Below are 23432 nucleotides of genomic sequence, written 5' to 3' on the forward strand. Positions count from 1 at the left end.
GGCCGAGCAACTGGCTCGTCACAATACGCCAGTCACTACTCTTGATAAACTATGGTGTCGTGTTGAAGCTGCATGTTCAGTTGTACATGTACACGCCCTCCAAGCTCTGTTTGACTAAATGCCCAGGCGTATCAAGGCCGTTAATACGTTCAGAAGTGATTGTTCTCGGTACTGATTTCTCAGGATCTATGCACCGAAATGGCTTGAAAATGTAATCACATGTCAGTTTTAATATAATATATTTGTCCAATGAATACCCATTTATCTTATGCATTTCTTCTTGGTGTAACAATTTTAATGGCCTGTAGTGTATTTGGATGGAGTGTAGCCATGTATGGAAGAGAAACATGGACAATGAATAGTTTGGACAAGAAGAGAATAGAAGCTTTCGAAATGCGGTGCTACAGAAGTTTGTTGAAGATTAGATGGGTAGATCACATAACTAATGAGGATTTATTGAATAGAATTGGGGAGGAGTTCGTGGCACAACTTGACAAGAAGAAGGGACCGGTTTGTAGGAAATGATCTGAGGCATCAAGGGATCACCAATTTAGTATTGGAGGGCAGGTGGTGGATAAACATTGTAGAGGGAGGCCAAGAAACGAATACACTTACCAGATTCAGAAGGATGTAGGTTGCAGTTGGTACTGGGAGATAAGAAACTAGCGCAGGATAGAGTAGCATTTAGAGCTGCATCAAACCAGGCTCTGGACTGAAGACCACAACAACAACATCACTTTGCTGTTTGGTAGCGAAGTGGCGCTGTGTGGACTGAGTGCACTTGTTTTATACCACACGCCCATCGTGTCTTAGGTGTAATCGTACAATGATTTCCTGACCACGGAAGTCCGAAAGTTGATTATTCTGGTCTACAATACGCAGCTAGAAATAGTCCGATGTTTGAGTTGTCACAGGAAGGTATACTGCATTGGCAGGGGTCTCAACAATCTTATGCCCCGTTGCAACTGACAGAAAGAATCTGTAAATAGTGTGAATGAGAATATCGTTGAGATAGGTGTTATTTGCAATGTTACACTCGACACGTATTGTGCTCACTGGTAGTATGTCCACTGCTTGATTCGACTTGTAAAATTTACTTGGATCCTTCTTCAAAAGCTGCCCTTTTGTGAATCCGGGGAAGCGTCCTATTGAACCTCTCTGGGTAAAGTCAATTGTTGCATTTACAGTTCTTATTTCAAATTTAAGTGTACTGATGTTTGCAGGTAGTTCAATACCTTTTCCGGACTGTTTTAAGGCGTCGTTTAAATCTTCGATATCGCATGCACCAGGTTCTACCTCCAGAATATCTTCTTCACCATTAATATCGAGATGCAGTTTATTGTTAGTCTCGGTGATATTCGGGATGCTGTTGACGGTCTCCAGTGTAATGAATGCAATACTCCATTGACCAGCGCTCAAATCAATTGGCGAGAAGTTATTTGCACGCAGTCCACATGATCGTCCTTTCAACGTCAAAGTGTACGACATTGCATCTGAACCTCAACTGATGAATGAATGTTTAACCATCCTCCTTATATAGCGTGCTTCTTCTTATTCTTCTTTGTGATCATCAAGAGAAACACGGTGCATAGATGTCCGCAGAGGTGTGCATTAAAGTCCTGATAGCGTCAATAATTGTAGAGTACATGTCTTCTTTGAGTGAACTATTGTTGTAGTTCTTCTGGTGGATGCAGGTCACCAAATGAGTCGAAACAGTAGACGGTATCCGCGTCTCTCATAACATGTGTCACACAGTGGGTCCCGGGACCTCCAGCAACATCTAAATTTACAATACCGCATTCACCAGTTTTCAACATAGTCTTCGGCAATGTATCCCGCACAAACACACCACGGAACCTTGGTATCTTGAATTTATCTCTAACAAACTTAAGAAGATCTGTATTTGTGAGTGGTCGATCTGGAAGGACCGCTAATGGACTTCTTTTAATTTATAAATAGACCAAGACCCTTCCCGTACGGCTTCAAGTATAGTCCTTTAACGATGGCTGTGGCTTCCAGCCGGCCACGGTGGTCTCGCGGTTCTAGGCGCTTCAGTCCGGAACCGCGCGACTGCTACGGTCGCAGATTCGAATCCTGCCTCGGGCATGGATGTGTGTGATGTCCTTAGGTTAGTTAGGTTTAAGTAGTTCTAAGTTCTAGGGGACTGATGACCACAACAGTTGAGTCCAATAGTGCTCAGGGCCAACCATTTTTTGTGGCTTCCATCATGCGGTTATGTCTTCTCGCCTCTTGTAACTGCGCTTGGGAGTTTTGCGCGTTCTTAACCATTCGAGCAATTGCTGCGGCACCACCGGCTCGGGACCCTACCACCGAGAGCGCGCAGAGGGCCGGGATGAGAAAAGAAATAAAGCCGCCGGATGTCTTGGGTATTGGAAGAACTTGAGGTGCTTTAACCAGTCCTCTTCTTCTTGTTCGAATGCTGCGATGCATTGACCTATACCAATATCCTTTCTTCTCCGTATGGCCTTAGCTTTATCAGCTACAATTCTATCTGCAATGTGACCACTTGATAGATCTTTATTTGCTGCGTATGCAATGTTGTGCTCCATACACGCGTCGTCGAGCAGATTGACCCCCTTATCACCTCGAGCCAAGCGTTTCTGAAGCTTTGTCCCAGGCCCACAGTTGTTAAACCCAGGGATGTGTAATTCTACAGATAGGTTGTCTACATCACCACCACCTCCTCTAATGTGTCTCCTAGAGCGCATTTTACGCTACTGTGTTGGTTGTGGACACTGCACGCTCATTATATATCAAATCGCCGGCATCAATCTAACTGTTTTGTGTAGCACGAAAAAATGTTTCAAATAGCTCTGAGCACTATGGGACTTAACTCCTGAGGCCATCAGTCCCCTAGGACTTAGAACTACTTAAACCTAACTAACCTAGGGACATCACACACATCCATGCCCGAGGCAGGATTCGAACCTGCGACGCAACGGACGCGCGGTTCCAGACTGTAGAGCCTAGAACCGCTCGGTCACTCCGGCCTGCGTAGCAGGAAAACAAAGCCATATGACTAGTGCCTTATTTCCCCGTCGTCTTACGACTCTCTCCACGAAAAAAAAAAAAAAAAAAAAAAAAACATCTGGTTCTGAGCTTTTCTGCACCTCCTCAGTAGAAAGATCCCGCTGCTGAAAGAAAGAAAGAAAGACCTGATGGATAAGTTATTAGATAAGAGCAACTGATAGTTGTTGAATGATGTTATGTGTTCGAATGTAGGAGTCTCAAAACGGCGGCGCGAGACTTTTTTATGTGGAAATCTATAGATAGTTATATTCGACCGCTAGTGACAACAGTTAACAGTGAAAAAATAGGTCCAAATCGAGCGCTGGCAGAATGTTGGGGCAATGGTAATAATATTTAATTCAAGTTGGAGGTAGTAAATATGGACCAGGCTTTGAATATTGCTGTGAGTGTCGTACGTGCTTGATGCTCTGTATAAAAGTTTGACTCTTTAATTGCGTTTGGTATTTTGGGGTGTGTGTAAAATTAATTTTAGTGTTGAAAGTGCAAGAAAGATGAGTTGATTGGTTTTCTGATAGAGGCTACGTCTATAATTCGAAAAGAGGGGATGAGAATGGTAAATTGATTGATGAACATGGTTTGTGGGGTGATACATTAGGGTCAAGATAGTGTTGAGGACGTTTGCGTATGTTGATGGTGGGGCGGGTGTGAGGTTAGTTGCGGTGGGAGGAGTAAATTAGATCTTATTTTTTTAAAAAAATGTAAAGTAAGAATAATATTGAGAAGGTTTCAGATGGCTGGTCACGCGACGAGGTGAGACCAGGGATGTGTAGTTATGTTTAGTTAAAGGGCCGTGTAAGGTCGAGTCAGGAGCAATGCGCAGTATGCTATTGTGTCACAGGAGGTAAAGACATGTGCTGCTATGATGTGTCTAACGTATGGAGGCTGCGCTTTGGAATTATGCTACGTTGGTATAAAGTTGACTTTCACCCGCGTTCGGTGGTCGCGGCTCGGGGTTGTGACGGATCGCGGTCCTGGACGGACATCTGTGTGTGCTTTGACAGCTGACGAGCTCGTCGACCACGCCACCTCATGCTTGCGGAAGCAGAGCAGGGTTTGTGCGAGGTCTGAAGTGCGGCAGATACGTGACTTCACGATCCTGTGGACAGTATATGGAGAGGGGTACCTGCGCACATCTGCTGAGTTATTTTGCGAGCGGATCTGCAGGCTCTGCTATGCGTTATTTGGATAGTTTACAGTACTGATACAGTAGATACAGTAGATATCGAAATAGACGACAGAGGGATAGAGAAACAATTAAAATCGCTCAAAAGAGGAAAGGCCACTGGTCCTGATGGGATACCAGTTCGATTTTACACAGAGTATGCGAAAGAACCTGCCCCCCTTCTTGCAGCGGTGTACCATAGGTCTCTAGCAGAGCGAAGCGTTCCAAAAGATTGGAAAAGAGCACAGGTCATCCCCGTTTTCAAGAAGGGACGTCGACCAGATGTGCAGAACTATAGACCTATATCTCTAACGTCGATCAGTTGTACAATTTTGGAACACGTATTATGTTCGAGTATAATCACTTTTCTGGAGACTAGAAATCTACTCTGTGGGAATCAGCATGGGTTTCGAAAAAGACGGTCGTGTGAAACCCAGCTCGCGCTATTCGTAAACGAGACTCAGAGGGCCATAGACACGGGTTCACAGGTAGATGCCGTGTTTCTTGACTTCCGCAAGGCGTTTGACACAGTTCCCCACAGTCGTTTAATGAACAAAGAAAGAGCATACGGACTATCAGACCAATTGTGTGATTGGCTTGAGGAGTTCCTAGATAACACAACGCAGCATGTCATTCTCAATGGAGAGAAGTTTTCCGAAGTAAGAGTGATTTCAGGTGTGCCACAGGGGAGTGTCATAGGACCGTTGCTATTCACAATATACATAAATGACCTAGTGGATGACATCGGAAGTTCACTGAGGCTTTTTGCAGATGATGCTGTGGTGTATCGAGAGGTTGCAACAATGGAAAATTGTACTGAAATGCATGAGGATCTGCAGCGAATTGACGCATGGTGCAGGGAATGGCAATTGAATCTCAATGTAGACAAGTGTAATGTGCTGGGAATACATAGAAAGATAGATCCCATATCATTTAGCTACAAAATAGCAGCTCAGCAACTGGAAGCAGTTAATTCCATAAATTATCTGGGAGTACGCATTAGAAGTGATTTAAAATGGAATGATGATATAAAGTTGATCGTTGGTAAAGCAGATGCCAGACTGAGATTCATTGGAAGAATCCTACGAAAATGCAGTCCGAAAACAAAGGAAGTAGGTTATAGTAAGCTTGTTCGCCCACTGCTTGAATACTGCTCAGCAGTGTGGGATCCGCACCAGATAGGGTTGATAGAAGAGATAGAGAAGATCCAACGGAGAGCAGCGCGCTTCGTTACAGGATCATTTAGTAATCGCGAAAGCGTTACGGAGATGATAGATAAACTCCAGTGGAAGACTCTGCAGGAGAGACGCTCAGTAGCTCGGTACGGCTTTTGTTGAAGTTTCGAGAACATACCTTCACCGAAGAGTCAAGCAGTATATTGCTCCCTCCTACGTATATCTCGCGAGGAGACCTGGAGTATAAAATCAGAGAGATTAGAGCCCACACAGAGGTCTAGCGAGAATCTTTCTTTCCACGAACAATTCGAGACTGGAATAGAGGGGAGAACCGATAAAGATACTCAGGGTACCCTCCGCAACACACAGTCAGGTGTGGATGTAGATGTAGATGTACTGAGCGTATCTACACATCAGTGTGAAGAATTATTTAGTAGCAGTTTGCTATTGTGTATACTGAAATTATGATTGGATGCGTGTCTGTGGGCTGTGCAACAAGGCCCATGTCACATCTGGGTGGGTGTTTTGTGATAGTGTGATAGATATACCGTATGGTTAAATAAGTTGTTTGAAAAAATAAATAGAGTGGTGTCAATCATTACGCACCCCTGCGGCGCAGATCAGAGTGATTGGTTTTCCGTCACCATCTCAGTTGCACTAAGTGTTTTCGTGGCAGAGTTAAACGTGTGTGTCAATCAGCTATGGGCTATTCTGACAATAGACGTGAAGGCAGATCCAGACCTTAGACGCCGGCGGTATACATGAGAAGAACAATAAATCTTTCACATGCGTCAGAGGAGAGTACCCTTTTTGGTCTGCTGTCACGAGCGCGTGGAAGTTGAACTTGGCTGGAAGCTCTGGAACCCCCTCTCCCGCCAACCGCACGTGCACGCAGCCTGCCTTGGCACGTAATCTAAGTCGCATAGGTGATATCAATTTCTCTGCTGTTAGGCACGAATGTGTCTGTGTTGAGGTCATGTTTGCGGGAGGCCGAGCAGAGACTTTTGGTTGGTTGGCAACTGGGGGTGTTTGGGCGCGTCTGTTGCACTATTTTGGGAGCATGTCTGTGTACTGTGCTGTGCTTTATTTGGAGAGTTTAAGAGTACAGAGCTCGCTTGCGGATATTGTGCACTGCATTATTTAAGAGCAGTTTGCTATTGTGTGGTGAAATTAGGAGTTGTTTACGTGTTTGTGGCCTGTGTCACATGACCACAGTCGGATCAATGTGGGTGTTTTGCGGCAAATATACTCTGTGACTAAATAAAAGGGCTCAAAATAATAGAGTGCAGTCTTTCCTTACTTCCCCGAGCAGCATATCACAGTCGGAGCGGTTTTTGCGCGAAAACGGCAGTCTGGTCAGACTGTGAGTGAGTCAACAAATAACTGGACAAATTTATCTGTAGAGGAGTTACAGGTGTGGATTGGAATGAATATCTTGATGGGTGTGGTTGTGTTGCCAAGTGTGGTGCACTACTGGAGTTCTGAACCTACCTTAGGTCAGCTTTACATATTGAAATATATGAGATGGAAAAGTTTCAAAAACATATGTCCCAAATAAATAAAGTACACTCCTTCCTCCTTCCATCAGCCTATGCACAGAAATTATTTGCGAAAGTTAGGAGTTGTTTGGCTATTTGGATGTAAATTTTTTCCATTATTTAGGAGTCGTTGGCACGTCTGTGGGTTTCGCTATGTGTTATTTTTAATTGTTTACAATTAGAAAGCATGTTTCTAGAGCATTATAAATGAGTTATGTATGGTGTGGGACATGTCGGTGGGATACATATACTCCATACCTAAATAAAGTAAATTCGTTCCTCCATCCATGGGCCTAGTGCAGGGTTAGTCCTTTTACCTGAAACGCGTAGGAAGAGGTTGAGTCCTGGTGGCTTAGTTTAGTGGTGATGAGCTTCGTTTGCAATAGTTTTCTTATACGTATATGATATTGTAAATTGAATTATTTAATATGATTAAAATTTAAATTGAATTAAATACTTCAGTTATTGATGGGTTAGCTGAGTGATGTGGGAGTTAGCATATTTACAGAAGACTACGTCCGTCGTGTGTATGGAGGGTGTGTGACGTAAGTGGTCTGACGTCAGCGGGGCGGTGGCGCGGCGAGTGTCCAGCTATAACGCAAGTGCGAGAGAGAGTCAATTAGCAAGCATTCTCGTGGCTACCAAACGTGCTGTTATACAGTCGTGGCGGATTCCACTGTCGAGCAAACTTTGGCGTCAAAAGTGTAGCACAGCATTCTCGGTCGCACAAAGACACGTGGTGGACGGTGGACGGTCGGCATCGACAGGTCTGAACGTGCCCAGGTAAACCACTTTCGCACCAAAAGTGTGGCAGGGCGTTCTTTGTGGAATGGCGGACTGTTGTGTAATTCAGCTCCGAGGCAAACAAATTTCGCGGGAAACGTGCGGAGGTGACGAATACACATGTTGAACGTACAAGGGACCGCTGTGTCGTCAAACTCGGCAAGTTCAAGCACGTCCAGCAAAAACATGTTTACAACGTGGGAGCGATCGCTGGACCCGCTGCTAGCGTTGGCTGCCCCCAGCACACCGGCCGCTGTAGCTCGCACCAGCCTGGCGACCGGACCCCAGCCGCCTGGGAGCAGCCACTGGCTAATGGTGATTGGGGCAGCCTCCTCTCCAGGCGACGATATGAACTAAGTCAGTTGGAGCGTGGACCTCATGCCGAGTGCACAGGGTTTTGCCACGATCTCGAAGATGTGTATTAAGTCAGTTGGGGCACACCTGCATGACTGTAATAACTGAAATATAGAGTCCTTTTCCCACCTTGTGACTTAGCTTAGTACAAGTGACACGATTTCAATAATGTAGCGGTGGAATCATAAGTGACCACTTAAATTCAAACTTCGTGAACTTAGGTTAGTGGATGTGGCCCACTTGGCCGATCTTCCCGCCATCTTTAATCATGTAATGTCGGTGGAGATATGAAATAACCCAGTTGGACATGTACATAATATAAATAATAATAATAAATAACTATAAATGATAATAAATAACTATAAATGATAGTAAATAATAATAAACTATATAAAATAATAAAGAGAAGCCTGCAATTATCCTGCTGGAATTCGAACTTCCAGCCATTTTTTCTTCTGGAGGCTTAGTTTAGTGGACCTATTTTCCCGCCAAAATTGAAACTTCCCGCCATTTTTCCTCGGGTTTTAGGTTAGTGGACATAGCCCAAATGGCCTATTTTCCCGCCAAATTCCGCCATCTTGGATGATGTCATGTGCTGTTGCCAACTCTACATGTCGCCATCTTGGATGACGTCATCGCCGACATCTTGAATAAATTTCGCAACAATGGAATGTGGGGTGACACTCCCCTCCTTGTCCCACTACTTACGATACCACTGTTGGTGAATAACGCTTCGTCGCTGAATAGAAAGCGTGCAAAAATTGTCATCGGCCCATAATTTCTCTTATGCTCAGTAGCAGAACAGTACACAACGTTCAAAGTTGTCGCCATGCAATTCCTGGTGCATAGAAATATGGTACAGGTGTAATCGATGTTGATGTAGCATTTTCGCACCGACGTTTTTGAGATTCACGATTCTCGCACAGTTTCTCTGCTACTGATATGCGAATTAGTCGCGACAGTAGCTAACACACCTACTTGGGCATCATCATTTGTTGAAGGTCGTGATTGACGTTTCACATGTGGCTGAAAACTACCTGTTTCCTTAAATAATGTAACTATCCGACAAAAGTTCGGGACACTTGGATGATGTCGGCCAGAATACCGAGCAGCATCCGTAGCACACGCCCATTGGGCATTTTGATCACAATTGCCAGACATCAACACGATATCTATCTTTTCCGCAATTGGTAAACGGTCCATTCTAACACGGTAATGTATCACGAAGCAAATACCGTCCGCACTGGCGGAATGTTACGTGATACCACGTACTTATACGTTTGTGATTATTACAGTGCCATCTGTCACAAAGTGAAAAAAGTGGTCCAACTAAAACATTCATATTTCTTTACGTACTACACGAATGTGTAATAAAAAATGGGGGTTCCTATTTTTAAAAAACGCAGTTGATATCCGTTTGACCTATGGCAGCGCCATCTAGGGGGCCAACGATAGCTCCATCTGGTTTCCCCCTTCAAGCTAGACGATTTTCGATTGTAGTTTTTTCGTTTGATGCTTATTTCGTGAGAAATTTGGCCCAGACACTATCAATGTACCACCCTGTGTATATGTAGAAAATACACGTGAAAGGATAATAATAATAGTATGTGCGTAACCAGTATAGTTACATCACTTAACCAATTGAGCTATATTGACTACATGAAGAAAACAAGTATATGTTTTACTCATGAATAGTAACGTGATCATAGTCTCAGTAACTGGTATAGCATTGAAAAAATCATTACAATTGGTATGTATCTTCTTAGCACCTGTACATTATCTTCTAAATAATGTTTTTGGTTGGCAATAAATTTAGCACGTATCTCAGTCCAGCCAATAGATGACTCGCAGTACTCCGATTTTTGACACATGCATTTCATCTGCTTGTTTTTTATTTAGCGGTCATGTGCGAACGAAGGTGGTGCTTAAGATCGTCAATATGTATACTATTCACATGTAGGGAGTTTACAATTTCACTGTATGCGGCCTCTATGCTAGGCAACCAACGATTCAGTCTCACCAGCGCAAGACGTATGGCATAATCTACATCGTATAACTTCATAAGTGACAGATGTTTCAGATAGACACAGTTGTCACTTGATTTCACGCATAAGGTACACTCATCATAAACGGTAGTAATACAAAGCGTCGCATCAGTAAGACGAATGTCGGGGGGGGGGGGGGGGGGGGGGAATTGAGTTGAATAATATTCGGTGGTCATTTGCTGACTGATGTAGCGCTCTGCATCGCACATCTCATCCCAGTCGAACTCGGAAATTGGCACTTTAACACACTTGGATATATTTTCAATCTCCATTAAAGCTTGGATCCCCCAGAAATTAATGCACCTCTATAGCAATGTTCAGACGTTTGGATCCACCGGAGGTTAAATTGTATGTTGTGGTCAAAAGTGTGGATGCACTTCTTCTTATTACGGCTCCTCTAAACTTGCACTGTCATTGCTGCTCTCATCATTTAAAAATTTTTTTAAAAATATTTTTAAATTTTAAGTACTGCTTTCACCAGATGACAGAATATTGGACGTGAATGGTGGGGAGTAACTATGGGACTGTTCAACGTTATCATGTTAAAAGTAGCGTATATTGCCTGAGGATGCACCGATAAGTGGTGCGAAACCGGTCGCAGATTTAATAAAAATCATTCATACAGCCAGAGAGGAATTTTCTTTGAAAAACTTTTGCCGGTCGCGGTGGCCGTGCCGTTATAGGCACTTCAGTCCGGAACCGCGTGACTGCTACGGTCGCAGGTTCGAATCCTGCCTCGGGCATGGATGTGTGTGATGTCCTAAGGTTAGTTAGGTTTGAGTAGTTCTACGTTCTATGGGACTGATGACCTCAGAACTTAAGTGCCATATGCTCAGAGCCATTTGAACCATTTGAAAAAATTTCTGTAAATGTCATTAGGCAAATTCGACAAGAACGGAATGCGGAAATTTCTTAACATATTGTTAGTGAGATAGACATTTTTATAACATTCAGAGTATTCGCTATTACAGTTTTTACAACTATTTTTTTTCATCTTCATGTTGAACACTTACTGTTCCTCATCTTCCTTTGTTGTTTTCTATTATTCCACTATCGATACCCCTTCTTCTCTCCATATTGTCGTTTTCTGCCTTTGTCCATTTTGGTACCGATTTTCTATTTCTCCTGCCTTGAAAACCTTCTAAATTTTGTGCTTTATTCTTAAAAGTTTATTTCTATTGTTTCATTTACCATGAGGTTTCTTCCTCATTCTTTTCTTATTTATGTAATCTACAGTGTTGTTGATTTCTTTCTGCAGAAATATAGGAATATTTAGCTCGTTAGCCTGTTTGCACTCATTTGGTAGACATGTCCAAAGAAGATTGACATTATTTATGATATTTTGTGTATATTTTGGTTGATCTCCTCATTATTTGTCACGTTTAATCCATCTGTAGTTTGTACTGAACCCATTATTTTTCTAATAATCTGTCTTTCAGGTAACTGTATGCTGTCCATATAACTTTTAGTTCTTCAATAAGCGTTCAGATGCATATAACCATTTTTGGTTTATCGCTGTGGTTCAGTATTTTAGTGTTGTGTTTCTAGATACGCATTTCTTTATTTAGACATATTTGTCAGACCTAATGCTCTTCCCATTCATTACGTCTTACATCCAAGCGAATCTTTTGGTCCTTCTGCTAGAAGTTTTCTCCAAAATACTTAATATGCTGACACGCTCTATTTTACGTATTTTTGTTTCTATGTATTATGATACATTTCTATATTCATAATGAATATTGTTTTTCACTTGAAAAAGCTTTGACCACAACTTGAGAAACTGCTTTTGTGAGATTTTCTGAAGTAGTGCTAAGTCGTCTGCAAAGCGAGGCAAATTGCTGCTCCAAATTCCAAATCCTTGGCGTTCTGTTCTGATACACAATGAAACACTAACACTAACGTTTATTTCAAATGGCTGTGATATTTCTCTTACAAACTGCATTTTAGAAACAGTGCTCTATAGAATGCCACGAATTATGTTTGCTAATTTTTCTTGAACGGTACGTTTTTAATAATTTCGTGTCTTGTTATTCTCTCTACAGAATCTAATGCTTTCTAGATTCAGTTAATGATTCTTTTATAATTTTCCCCTGTAAGATTCTGTGGTGAATTGTTGATTATGCTTTAAAAACTGTTCTGTCTAGGATTTCCTTTCTGAAAACCACACCATTATTCTTCCAGCGGTTTATCTAAAGCTGTGTCAACTAGGTTCAGAAGATTTTTTGATAATATTTTGTATTTCACTGGCCGAACTAACACTCTACTCTAAATCGTTGACATTTTGTTTGTCTCCCTTTTTAATGAAGCGGGTGGAGTAATGGTATTTTGCAAGCTTCTGGTATTATCTGTTTTCCAAATGTCCCAAAAAGCACGTGTAGGTAGGTAAATGTCTTAAAATGCTAGGTTCTGCCCTTTTCAGTAATTCGTTTGTAGTCCACACCAATTGCTTCGTTGTTATTGACTTTCATGACGGATTCGTGAATTTCTAGCGTTATTCGTGGCCAAATTTTCTCAAGATATACTGACATTTCTGAATATAACTGGACACTTATTATAATTATAATTATTATCATTATGTCATAGAATGTGAAGTACCACCTGAAATGCATGCACCTGTCAGTACTTTGCACGTACCCAGGTACGAGGGTCATTTAGTAACTAAGGTCCGATAGGTCGCGAAAAGAAACTAGAGTGAAAATCCGATAAAACTTTGTGCAGATGTATTGGGCAGTGTGTCTAGTATGCCTGTAGATCGCATGACATTGGGCTCCTCAGTTATGAGCACATAAAGATGCCTAGAACAAAAGTATCACCTGCCAAGTATGAGTGCCCGCAGTGAGGTTGCGCCTGATTTCATGCAACCCCATATAACGTACCTATCATGCAGTTCCTTCTTCATGACACTTGACGGTCTCAAAGAGGACGCTGTTACAACGTTTTCAGTGGGAAATATCTGATCACCCACTGTACAGCCCAGCCTTGGCTCCTTTGACGTTCATGTCTCCTCACATGAACCGCTGATTATGAAGACAACATTTTGACACAGATAATGAACTGTAAACCAGCATAGAGAAGTGGCGGAAAGCACAGTGTGCAACTTTCTATATAGTGGGTATTGGAAAGTTGGTACAGCGTTACGACAAATGTCTAAGTCGGAGTTCTAATTACGTAGAGAAGTAGCAGGAAGGCGTAACGAACTGTTTCAAATAACACGTTTTTAATTTTCGCTATGGTTTCCATTTCCTGACCAGTCGGACCTTACTTTCCTAACAGTCCTCGTAAATAGACAGACAGATAATTGACATCACTTTTGGATTTTGACAGTGAATTCTCAGTATAGCTTTATTGCGGTTAGTACCGACCTCCCTGAAACATCTTCAAGAACATATAGTTGCCTGGTGTCGATCTGCAGCCACTTACGGGGATTTGAATCTCAGTGCAACACGAACACGGAAAAGATAGAAAGATACTATTGCGTTAGAGCTGACTTGACAGTAATTAAAGCTGTGGCGTAACTGAATACTGAGAGACCAAAGCGGAGTGCCGAGGAAATGAAGAAAAGCAGGCCGCGTCGAGCCTCGCCGTGGCATCAAAAGAATCACGCGCCCTCGGCGGGAGCAGGTACTCGCCTTGAAATGGAGCGGGAATGTGTGTCAGCCAGCCAGGTAGCAGGCGCTTCTGCCAAAGGCAGCGCCCGTTTGATCCGCGCGCGTCCACTCACTCCCTCCCCCCCCCCCCCCCCCCCTAGCTCGCTGGTCGACCCCCTCCCCAGCAGCTCGGCGGCCTACCGCAGCGGCCAGGAACGCATCCTCGCCACTTATCTCGCAGGACCCCGAACTCGACGCGTCTCGGCCATGTAGTGGCCACAGCGCTCCAGTGTTTGTGTGCTTTTGTGAACTTCACAGACTGGCGATCACGTCGTCTCCCTTTTCCATTCCGCCGTCCGAGAATCAGTTCACGGAGGAGGTGTCTCGTAGTTACTTGAAGTGTGCGTCAGAACAGCTAGCGGCCGCTGGACGTTGTGGTTTCCTGGCGAGTGTAAGTCCCCGCGTACAGTGCGCTGTTTGTGTTGTGTTTGTGTGTGTGTGGTTCACTGCTAGGTATACTCAGGGCAGCGCTGCTAGTGCGTGGGCGGCGGCGCGTCCTACCTCACCAGTGTTTTCTTTGGAGCGGCCACTATCGCTGATCGTAAAGCGACAAAGTGCCCCACCAGAGGAAGCGGCCAATTAGGACAGCTGTTCGCTCCAATTTATGTGCCTCCTACGCACGCGTGGCGCGCAGAAAGCTGCTCTGTCGCTCCCGCTTTGTCACGCGAGCTCTTCAAGTTGCAAATTACATTAATAGCCACTACTGTCGACGACCAATTACTGCTTCGGGTCGTCTGTAACGTTAATCATTTATGACAAGAACAGCTGAACACGGCCATGTTTCTCTCTCCCCTCTTACTGTTGTTAGTTCGCAGATGCTACTAATTCAACTTGAAATGGAAAAGACACAAACAGATGTTCCACCTTGTCCAAGCATGTAATTATTTTGTTAACAGTTTTCTATTGCTTGTGCTTACCATTTATGCACATTATGTGACATACTAACGCACGATGCTGCATTTGTTCAGAAACCAAAATTAATGAACTATCTTAATGTTCATGTTTCTCTTTATGTTTATCTGCCTAAGATATTTATATGACGTGAACGTGAAATAAGTACACCTTTATGTTTAGCTGCCATAATATTTATGTAGGTGAACGTGAAATAAACAGTTATAGAAGACGTGAATCGTGGACTACAGTGTTCACAGAAAATGGTTCAAACGCAGTTTCAGTCCAAGAGTAAACTGTTAACGATCGAGTGTGGCATGATCTGAAAACATGATTCACTGTAAATTACTGCGGTGTTACGTTCTGATCCAGTATATTTCAAATCGTCAATTATAAAAATGCAGCATAATAAAGCAAAGAACTAGTCTGCTCCGCCAAAAATGTGGTACTGTAACAATGTGACACAGAAATTATTTCCGAAACATTGAGCTCTAGTAATTCCCAGCTATTATACGTGTTAGTTACACTGTTTCATTTGCTGTTAAACATTCATCACAAACCTCTCATTACTCTTCATAACTAAAAAACTAAAGATATCCGCCTAATGTTTTCGGCGACGGAAAAGGATGAAATCGAACGCTAAAAATCTTAGACAGTGTCTATACCACATGTAACATACTCGTAAGCATCTTTCTGAAAGTATCGTATACAATACGTTTTTCGCTGAACTGAGTACTGGATGATCGTATTCTGCGAGAAAAATGGCGAGTTCACAGTTTTGCGAATTTCCGTTTTCATCGCAACTTCGGGTTACACTAAGGTTTATACCACAACTCGTTTGATGCTACAGAGTTCCTTTAGAGTAGAGTGGTCCAATCTTTTAGCTAATCTCGGCGACATTGGATGAAGAGTATTTTAGAGGCCATAAACAATATTCTGAACACCAGCAATAATCGATGAGCAAAAGTAAAGGGGGACGGGGAGGGGAGCTTGGGGGCGAGTTTACCAGTGAGAGAATATGGCGGGAGTTTCAGATGTAAAATATTCAGTTTATCATAACTTTAGACAAATGGGATTTTATGGCCTTTTTTTTGTTTTACTTCTTTTACCGATAATGTGATAGATGCTCACTTGTCGGACGTTTACATTTGATTTGAGCCGCGGGTTGGACGCCTCTGCTTTTGAGCTTGTCGCGATGTTCATGCTAGCATTCAATCACAACTAAGGTGCTTCACACCAAAATGGGTGAATTACGAATAGTGTTTGCTGTTGTTTTCATCGGCGTCGTTGGTATGTGATGCGATGCTTCTTGAATTACGAAATTTCGCCAAAATGTCTCGTTGTTTTGCACTAACTTTACTTCTTACTGAGCTCAAGACATGAAAATGCCCTTATTGTGAATACCATCGCATAAACGATTACCCATTCCCTTCGTTTTACAACTGGAGCTCTCCCAGAAAGCGTCTTTCCATGGACTGGATACACCGGGTACTAGTTCATCCAAGAGAAGTTTTTGGTTGTTCCAAAAATACATATACCTATGCAAGATTTTGTGGAGGGTTCTCTGATACCACAGTCAATAGTCGGTTGAAAGAAAACAAATGGGATTGTTGTATGTTTACGCTTGTAAACCCCCGTCGGAGGTTCGAGTCCTCCCTTGGGCACGGGTGTGTGTGTCGTCCTCATCGTAAGTTAATTTAAGTTAGATTAAGTAGCGTGTAAGCTTAGGACCGATGACCTCAACAGTTTGGTCCCGTAACACCTTACCACAAACTTCCAAACCACGCTTGAAAGATTCGTTGACAAATGATGTCATATACTTGTACATCCTTCGTAAAAGACAGCATGAACTCGGTAACAATAATAATGTAACGGCACTTTGCACATATCGTAGTGTTTCCCAGACTATGGATTTGGCCTTTAACTTCAAGTACACTTTGCTAACCACGGCAAAGTGCATGATTAGGATCCTTCGCATCGTTTACCATCGCGCTTTCTCCTACGAAGTCGCTTTCGGGTACCGTAACGAATTACTATATGGCTCCATAGTTGCCAGTATGTATATCTTCGTTTTAGAATATGTACTACAGATGTACGTAGCACAATCGTCAGCAGTCTGTCCTGAACGGTGAGCCTTTATAATTGCTATCATCTCCGAAATACTCCTTCACTTTCAAGATCGACTGGCTTAAGACATGATAGCACGTCTTTGGATTAATTCGATCTCCATCTTTAAAGCTCATGATAGAGGATCACAGACAATTGAGCACTACGACCGAACCTGCTGGCATAGCTTAGCCATGGTCTCATAGAAAGACAGGATACAGTTAAGCAATCTGTCGATATCCACATCACAATACACGAGATTCGGGAAGAGGCATTCAGCGCCATCATCTTGCTATCCAGACTTGTGGTTCTTGCGGTATACTGAAATGATATCAGGCGAAAAGCGGTTCCTTCGAAAAACGTACGGTGCATTCCTTCTTCAGTTCAGCTAGTAAGCAGCCAAGAATTCCGTAATTCATAAAAGATAGAGGAAGGATCCAATATTCCCGCTACTTAAATTCCACGATTTTCTCTTCAGTTTAAAAAACGCCTATATATATTTGGGCAGATGAGTGCTCTGCACGTCGGAGAAATACCTATGGAAGTTTTCATTCTCGTTATAACTATTTCAGTGAATTGTGAGCAATTTAAGAAGAGCTCAGACAGACTCTTAGATTCAGTTAAATAACGTCAGCTCTGGTTCCATATAAAAAACTGACAAGAAAGCCAACTGAAGACAAGTGTTCACTCAGAACAAGATGGTAGAATGATATAATGGTGGAGTAAAAATATCGCACTCAATGTCAGTAGTTTAGAAATATCTTTTCAACAAATGTACTTAGTAAAAGTTGTTTATAATATGCTTTCTTTTCTTTCATCACTTTTTCGTCATACTTTTGTCAGTTAGTGTGTTGAGATAATAATTTATCTATTTTAAAATTTTGTAACAAAATGTATTACTACTCTTTAACTCAAAATTGTTACACTCCAGCAACATGGCTTACCATCTTGTTGTGGTGAATGGCCAATAGAAAATCACAATCCTGTTGATACTCGTACAGTTCGTGTACTGGCAGTAACAGTTGTGGGTAGGTTGTCGCGTTCAGACGTTGAGGACATAAGAGTTGGGGGATTCGTGTGAATTGGGGCTAGTGCTCGGTCTCTAATGACAACGCAGTCGACTTTGTAACTCAGGTTACAGAGTAGCGAACTATTGATATCGAGGTCATTTAATAGGTGAGATTTGGGAAGAGGGGCGACAACCCATGGGAAGGTTCAACACCTTCTGAAAAGCTACGGCTCATTCCTTCCTCTAATGACAACGCAGTCGACCCAATCAGAGATGATGAGATGAGCTAATAGAACTGAAGCTGAGATCGTGTGTCGAGAGTCGTGCCTGGCTAGCTCAATTGCCAACTACATTCCAAACGAAAGGCACAGTTCTGGGTTCGATTTAAGTTCCGGCACAAAGCTTTTATCTAGTAGGAAGTTTCGTTCCTCAGATTTATTTTATCAAGTCTCAATTGCCCTGTTTGTCAGCATACCATAAGTCGTTTCTACTTTATATCACTTCACTGCATTACACCTAGGCATTCAATCGATGTTGCGAAGTCAACTGCATAGCATACCGAAGCAATCATTTATTTTTCCTCAAACTCATGCCAAATATTTTCCACTGGCGAGCCGCCCCGGCTTCGCACGGATAGCTCTACTATTAAGATTGGACCGGTTTCTAGGCATGTTTATTCATAAACAAAACGATAAAAAAATTAATAATTAGGCACCCAAATCACAATGTAAACTCAATAAACTCATTTTTCCTATCCAAGAAGTCAGATATAAAGAATACGTATCGAAAAAACCAAAACAATTCCGTTTTTAATACACAAAGCGAAATCAATAAATCCGTACATCTCTGCAAAGTGAAATCAGCGTTAGTTTGTATTCGTCAAGGTAAGAATACGGCACTTATTTCTGTCACTAACGCAAACTTTCAAAAATACATTCGTCAAGGAAGTAAAAAAAAATAAAAGTTACACCACCATCTATAGGTTCTTTGTTGTACTACGAAACTAGTACTGCCATCTGTTGGTTTTTTCGTGTACTACACTGTGATGATCGTGTCACTGAGGTAAACATCCGAACTACTAAGCTGAGGAGACTTGTGAAACTTTAAATTAGATAGACTTTTTTTTCGTGATCCGATTTTAATGACATAAAGCCTGTAAAAACATGTTGACCCAAGGTGCGCTCAAGATACCTATAAAAATCCCATGAAAATTTGTCTAGTTGCTTTGGACGTTAGCGCGTTTAGACAGAGAAGGTTTAAAAAATAATCTTTATTTTATTTAATTTTTTTTTACACTATGCACCACCTGAAACGAGATTTGGCAAATATTTTCACTGCACGGACACAACAGTTTTACAGTTTTATTGTTTGTATGGATTTACTCGTAAGCTGTCATTTGTTAACCGAAGCTGGTTTTTTTGCATTGTTCTAAATTTTCGTCCACTTGAAAAAAATATTCTAAAGTCAAGATCGCACTAATGTCTCTTTATTTAAAATATCCAGTTTCGACAAACTTGCTGTCATCTTCGCCTTCAAAATCTTTTCGTTATGAAAACGTTTATTTTAAGTTGGACCTCACACAAATTTGGACGTCACGCATAAACACGTTTCACAACAACAATATTTTTTTAATACCTGAAGATAAAAGGAAAGTCTGTCGCAATCGGTTGTTCTAAATAAAGAAATATTTATGCTATCTTGACTTCAGAATGTTTTCTAACAAGTAATAACTATCACTCTTTCTGTCTTCTCAAATCGAGAAAATTCAGTCGTACATTTGAGTAGAAGTTGTGCAAGACCTCTCCTCTCCCCTCCCCTCCCCTCCCCTCCCCCCCCAACCACCACCAACACACATCTTCCGCGTATTGGAACGTACTACTCACACCAAATAGGCGACACTGTTCATGTAGTAATAGCTGTTTCTCAGACGGAAAACACCAGCCAAGTCTACGACACTCTCGTCACGTGAGAAATCGGAAAACTCATGTCCCCGTACCATTTGGTTGGCAGTAACAGAAGGGCACAGACCGGGACCGGGCGCCGGCGGACGAGGTGGCGCCGGCGGGGAAAGTTCCGCCGCGCCGTGCCGCGCCGCCCTGCGCCGCGCTGCCCCGCGCCGGGGTGCCACTGAATCAGTGGCCTGGCAGCAGCTGCGGCCCGGGCTATTTGCGTCCACTTGACTAAGAGTGGCTGCGGGTCGACCTGTCCGCCGCACAGTAGCGGTCGTCTGCCTCGCAAACCGGAATTCCATTTCGCGACTTTCATTCGCACCTGTTTCCAACTCAGTCATCAAATATTTCTCATATTTCAGAACAGCCAAGAGATTCTCATACATAATTATTTACTAACTACTGGCTTCAATCTTCTAATAACCTACCGATATCATCAAATTATTTATCATTTGAAGACGATCAGAAGAGCGAAATTTATACCTATCAATTGTTAACCTGCAGCTCCTGGTGGTTTTGAAATACACAGTCACGCGTATTGTTTACTGACGTGATACTAGTCACTGGATAGTGATATGAGTACATATAGCAAGAAGAAAAGGAAAGACGGCCCGCATCTCGCGGTCGTGCGGTAGCGTTCTCGCTTCCCACGCCCGGGTTCCCGGGTTCGATTCCCGGCGGGGTCAGGGATTTTCTCTGCCTCGTGATGGCTGGGTGTTGTGTGACGTCCTTAGGTTAGTTAGGTTTAAGTAGTTCTAAGTTCTAGGGGACTGATGACCATAGATGTTAAGTCCTATAGTGCTCAGAGCCAAAAGGAAAGACGGAAAACTGGGTTTAACGTCCAGTCGACATTGAGGTTGTTAGAGACAGAGAGCAAGCTCTGATTTTGTCAATGATGGGGAAGAAAATTGGCCGTGTCCTTTACCTGGAGCGATTCAGAAAAATCACGGAGAACCTAAATCTGGATTACCGGACGCGGGATTGAACTGTCGTCCTCCAAAATGCGAGTCCAGTGTGCAAGCCACTTCGCCACTTCGCTCGGTCATATATACTTATGGTGGTAGTACCGCGTACGGAAGGTATAAAAGAGCAGTGCTTTGGAGGAAATGATATGTGCGGAAAGGTTTCCAACGTGATTATGGCCGCTCGACGGGAATTAACAGACTTTGAACGCGGAATGGTAACGGAGATAGACGCATGAGACATTACATTTCGGAAATCGTTAGGGAATTCAATATTCCTAGATCCACAGCGTCAAGAGTGTCTCAAGAATAACACATTTCACGCATTACCTCTCACCACGGACAGGGCAATGGCCGACTGTCTTCACTTAACAATCGAGAGCAGCGGCGTTTGCGTATAGTTGACAGTGCTAACAGACAAGCTATGTTGCGCGAAACAACTGCAAAAATCAATGAGGGAGGTACGTCGAAAGTGTCCGTTGGGACAGTGCGGGGGAATTTGTCGTTAATGAGCTATGACAGCAGCCGACCGACGCTGTGGTAACAGCACGACGTCGTTTGCAGCGCTTCTTCAGGGCTAGTGACCCTATCGGTTGGACGCTAGACGATTGGAAGACCGTTACCTGGTCAGATGAGTCCCGATTTCAGTTGGTAGGAGTTGATCGTAGGGTTCGACAAGCCGTATTGGTTCCACAATGGTGTGGGCTGTGTTTACATGGATCATTAACTGGAAATGGTTATGTTCGGCTACTTGGAGACCATTTGCAGCCATTCATGGACTTCATGTTACCAAACAACGATGGAATTCTTATGGATGACAAAGCAGAATGTGTTCCGACTGGTCTGAACAACATTCTGGGCAATTCGAACGAATGATTTGGCTACCCAGATCGCCCAATACGAATCCCATCGAACATTTATGGGTCATAACTGAGAGGTCAGTTCGTGCACAGAATCCTACTTCGGAATCATTTCCGCAACGATGAACGGCTATAGAGACAACACAGCACAATATTTCTGCAGGGGCTTCCAAAGACTTGAGTCTGTGCCACCTCGAGTTACTGTCCTATGCCGGGCAAAATGATGCCCAATGCGATATTAGGAGGTATCTTTTGAATCCTGTCATCTCATTGTATGTACTAGCTGTAGTCGTCGACCCTCCCCCCTCTCCCCCCATCAAATGCGCATTGAATGCTGAGAATGCATACATAGCTGAAAAAGACGGAATGAGGTTATTAATGTGGCAAGGAGCAGTGGTCTGTGCAACTGCAAACTAGAGTGGTGGAAGACTTTATCTGAGCTGGATTTGTTAAGGAGGAACACTGACGATCACCGAGAGGCACCGTATTCTCGGGTAGGCGACACAGTGGGCAGTCGCCACCATGCTGGGGAAGTAGCGTTCCAACAGTGAGCTCATGGATATGTCAATCCGCATAACTTGCGGCACTGCTCTCAGGAAAATCTACAACGCTTACATTAAGAATCCCAGGTGACATCAAAAGTTGTGGCATAATGTGCAGTTTGCACGTAGGGAATTATCCGTCTCGCTCTAGGTGACGCAGGACGTATCGCTAGAGCGAATGCCAGCCGCTGCTGCGGAATACTGCAGAATTTTCTCACTCTGGAATTGCAGACAAGAGGGTTGCTGATAACATTTGGTTTCGACAGACTGGTCCAACGATTCACACTGACTGCCAAAGTAAGGTTATACTCTAGCAAACATCTCCAAACTGTGTTACGCCCCGCTTTAGTGATGTGGCCGCCGCATTCCCAAAATTTAGCACCTCCGTATTACTTCGCCTCTGGTTGGGTGAAGCAAAGGATCTTCACAAGTCGTTTGCAGACACTTGATGAACTTAACACTCTCATTCGCCATCAAATAAGCACCATACCGCACGCTATAATACGGCGTGTTTGGAAGCCTTTAGCTGACGCATTCAGCAGCGGATCAAGGCAAACGGAGGACTTGTGTAGCAAGATACACACACCAAAAAAAGTTTTGCATCACCCTGGTTCCCAGAACTCCTGAAGATAGACGTTGGAAGTGGATATTGTATCACAGACACAGTCCCTTTTACTGTTCAGAGATGTCACTAAACTCGCCCAAAGATGTAAACAACCATGCATGAGAAGCGCCTATTAGACGGACAGCCGATCAGTTCCAGTCATTCCACTAGGAAGGAGGTATACTGCTCGTGTTGTCTGTAGTTCAACCATGCCTAAACGGTCAATACCGCGATTCGATCACGTCCGCAAATGTGCCAGGAAGGGCTCTCAACAAGGGAACTCCAAGCGTCTCGGAGTAAAACAAAGCGATGTTGTTCTTACATGGAGGAGATATAGAGATACAGGAACTGTTGATGACATGTCTCATTCAGGCCGCCCAAGGGCTACTACTGCTGTGGATGACCGCTGCCTACGGATTATGGCTCGGAGGAACCCTGACAGCAATGCCACCATATTGAATAATGCTTTTCGTGTACCCACAGGACGTCGTGTTACGACTCAAACTATGCCCAGTAGGCTGCATGATGCGCAGCTTCATTCCCAACGTCCATGGCGAGTTCCATCTTTGCAACTACGACACCATGCGGCACGGTACAGATGGGCCCAACAACATGTCTAATGGAACGCTCAGGATCGGCTTCACGCTCTCTTCATCGATGAGAGTCGCAAATGCCTACAAGCAGACAATCGTCTGTGACGTGTTTGGAGGCAACCCGGTCAGGCTGAACGCTAAAGGCACACTGTCCAGCGAGT

The 23432-nt window shown here is 43.3% G+C and overlaps 1 protein-coding gene across 2 annotated transcripts in view; it reads left to right on the forward strand.

Moving 5' to 3' along the window:
* Positions 1-13928: 13928 nt before the first annotated feature.
* Positions 13929-23432, forward strand: part of LOC126353951 (protein lingerer) — a 271329-nt gene continuing 261825 nt past the window's right edge. For both annotated transcript variants that reach the window (XM_050003247.1, XM_050003249.1), the window contains exon 1: positions 13929-14146. The gene's annotated coding sequence lies outside the window, so the exon portion shown is untranslated. The remainder of the gene's footprint in view (positions 14147-23432) is intronic.

Source organism: Schistocerca gregaria, chromosome 3 (genome assembly GCF_023897955.1).
Source record: "Schistocerca gregaria isolate iqSchGreg1 chromosome 3, iqSchGreg1.2, whole genome shotgun sequence".
NCBI classification, from domain to species: Eukaryota; Metazoa; Arthropoda; class Insecta; order Orthoptera; family Acrididae; genus Schistocerca; species Schistocerca gregaria.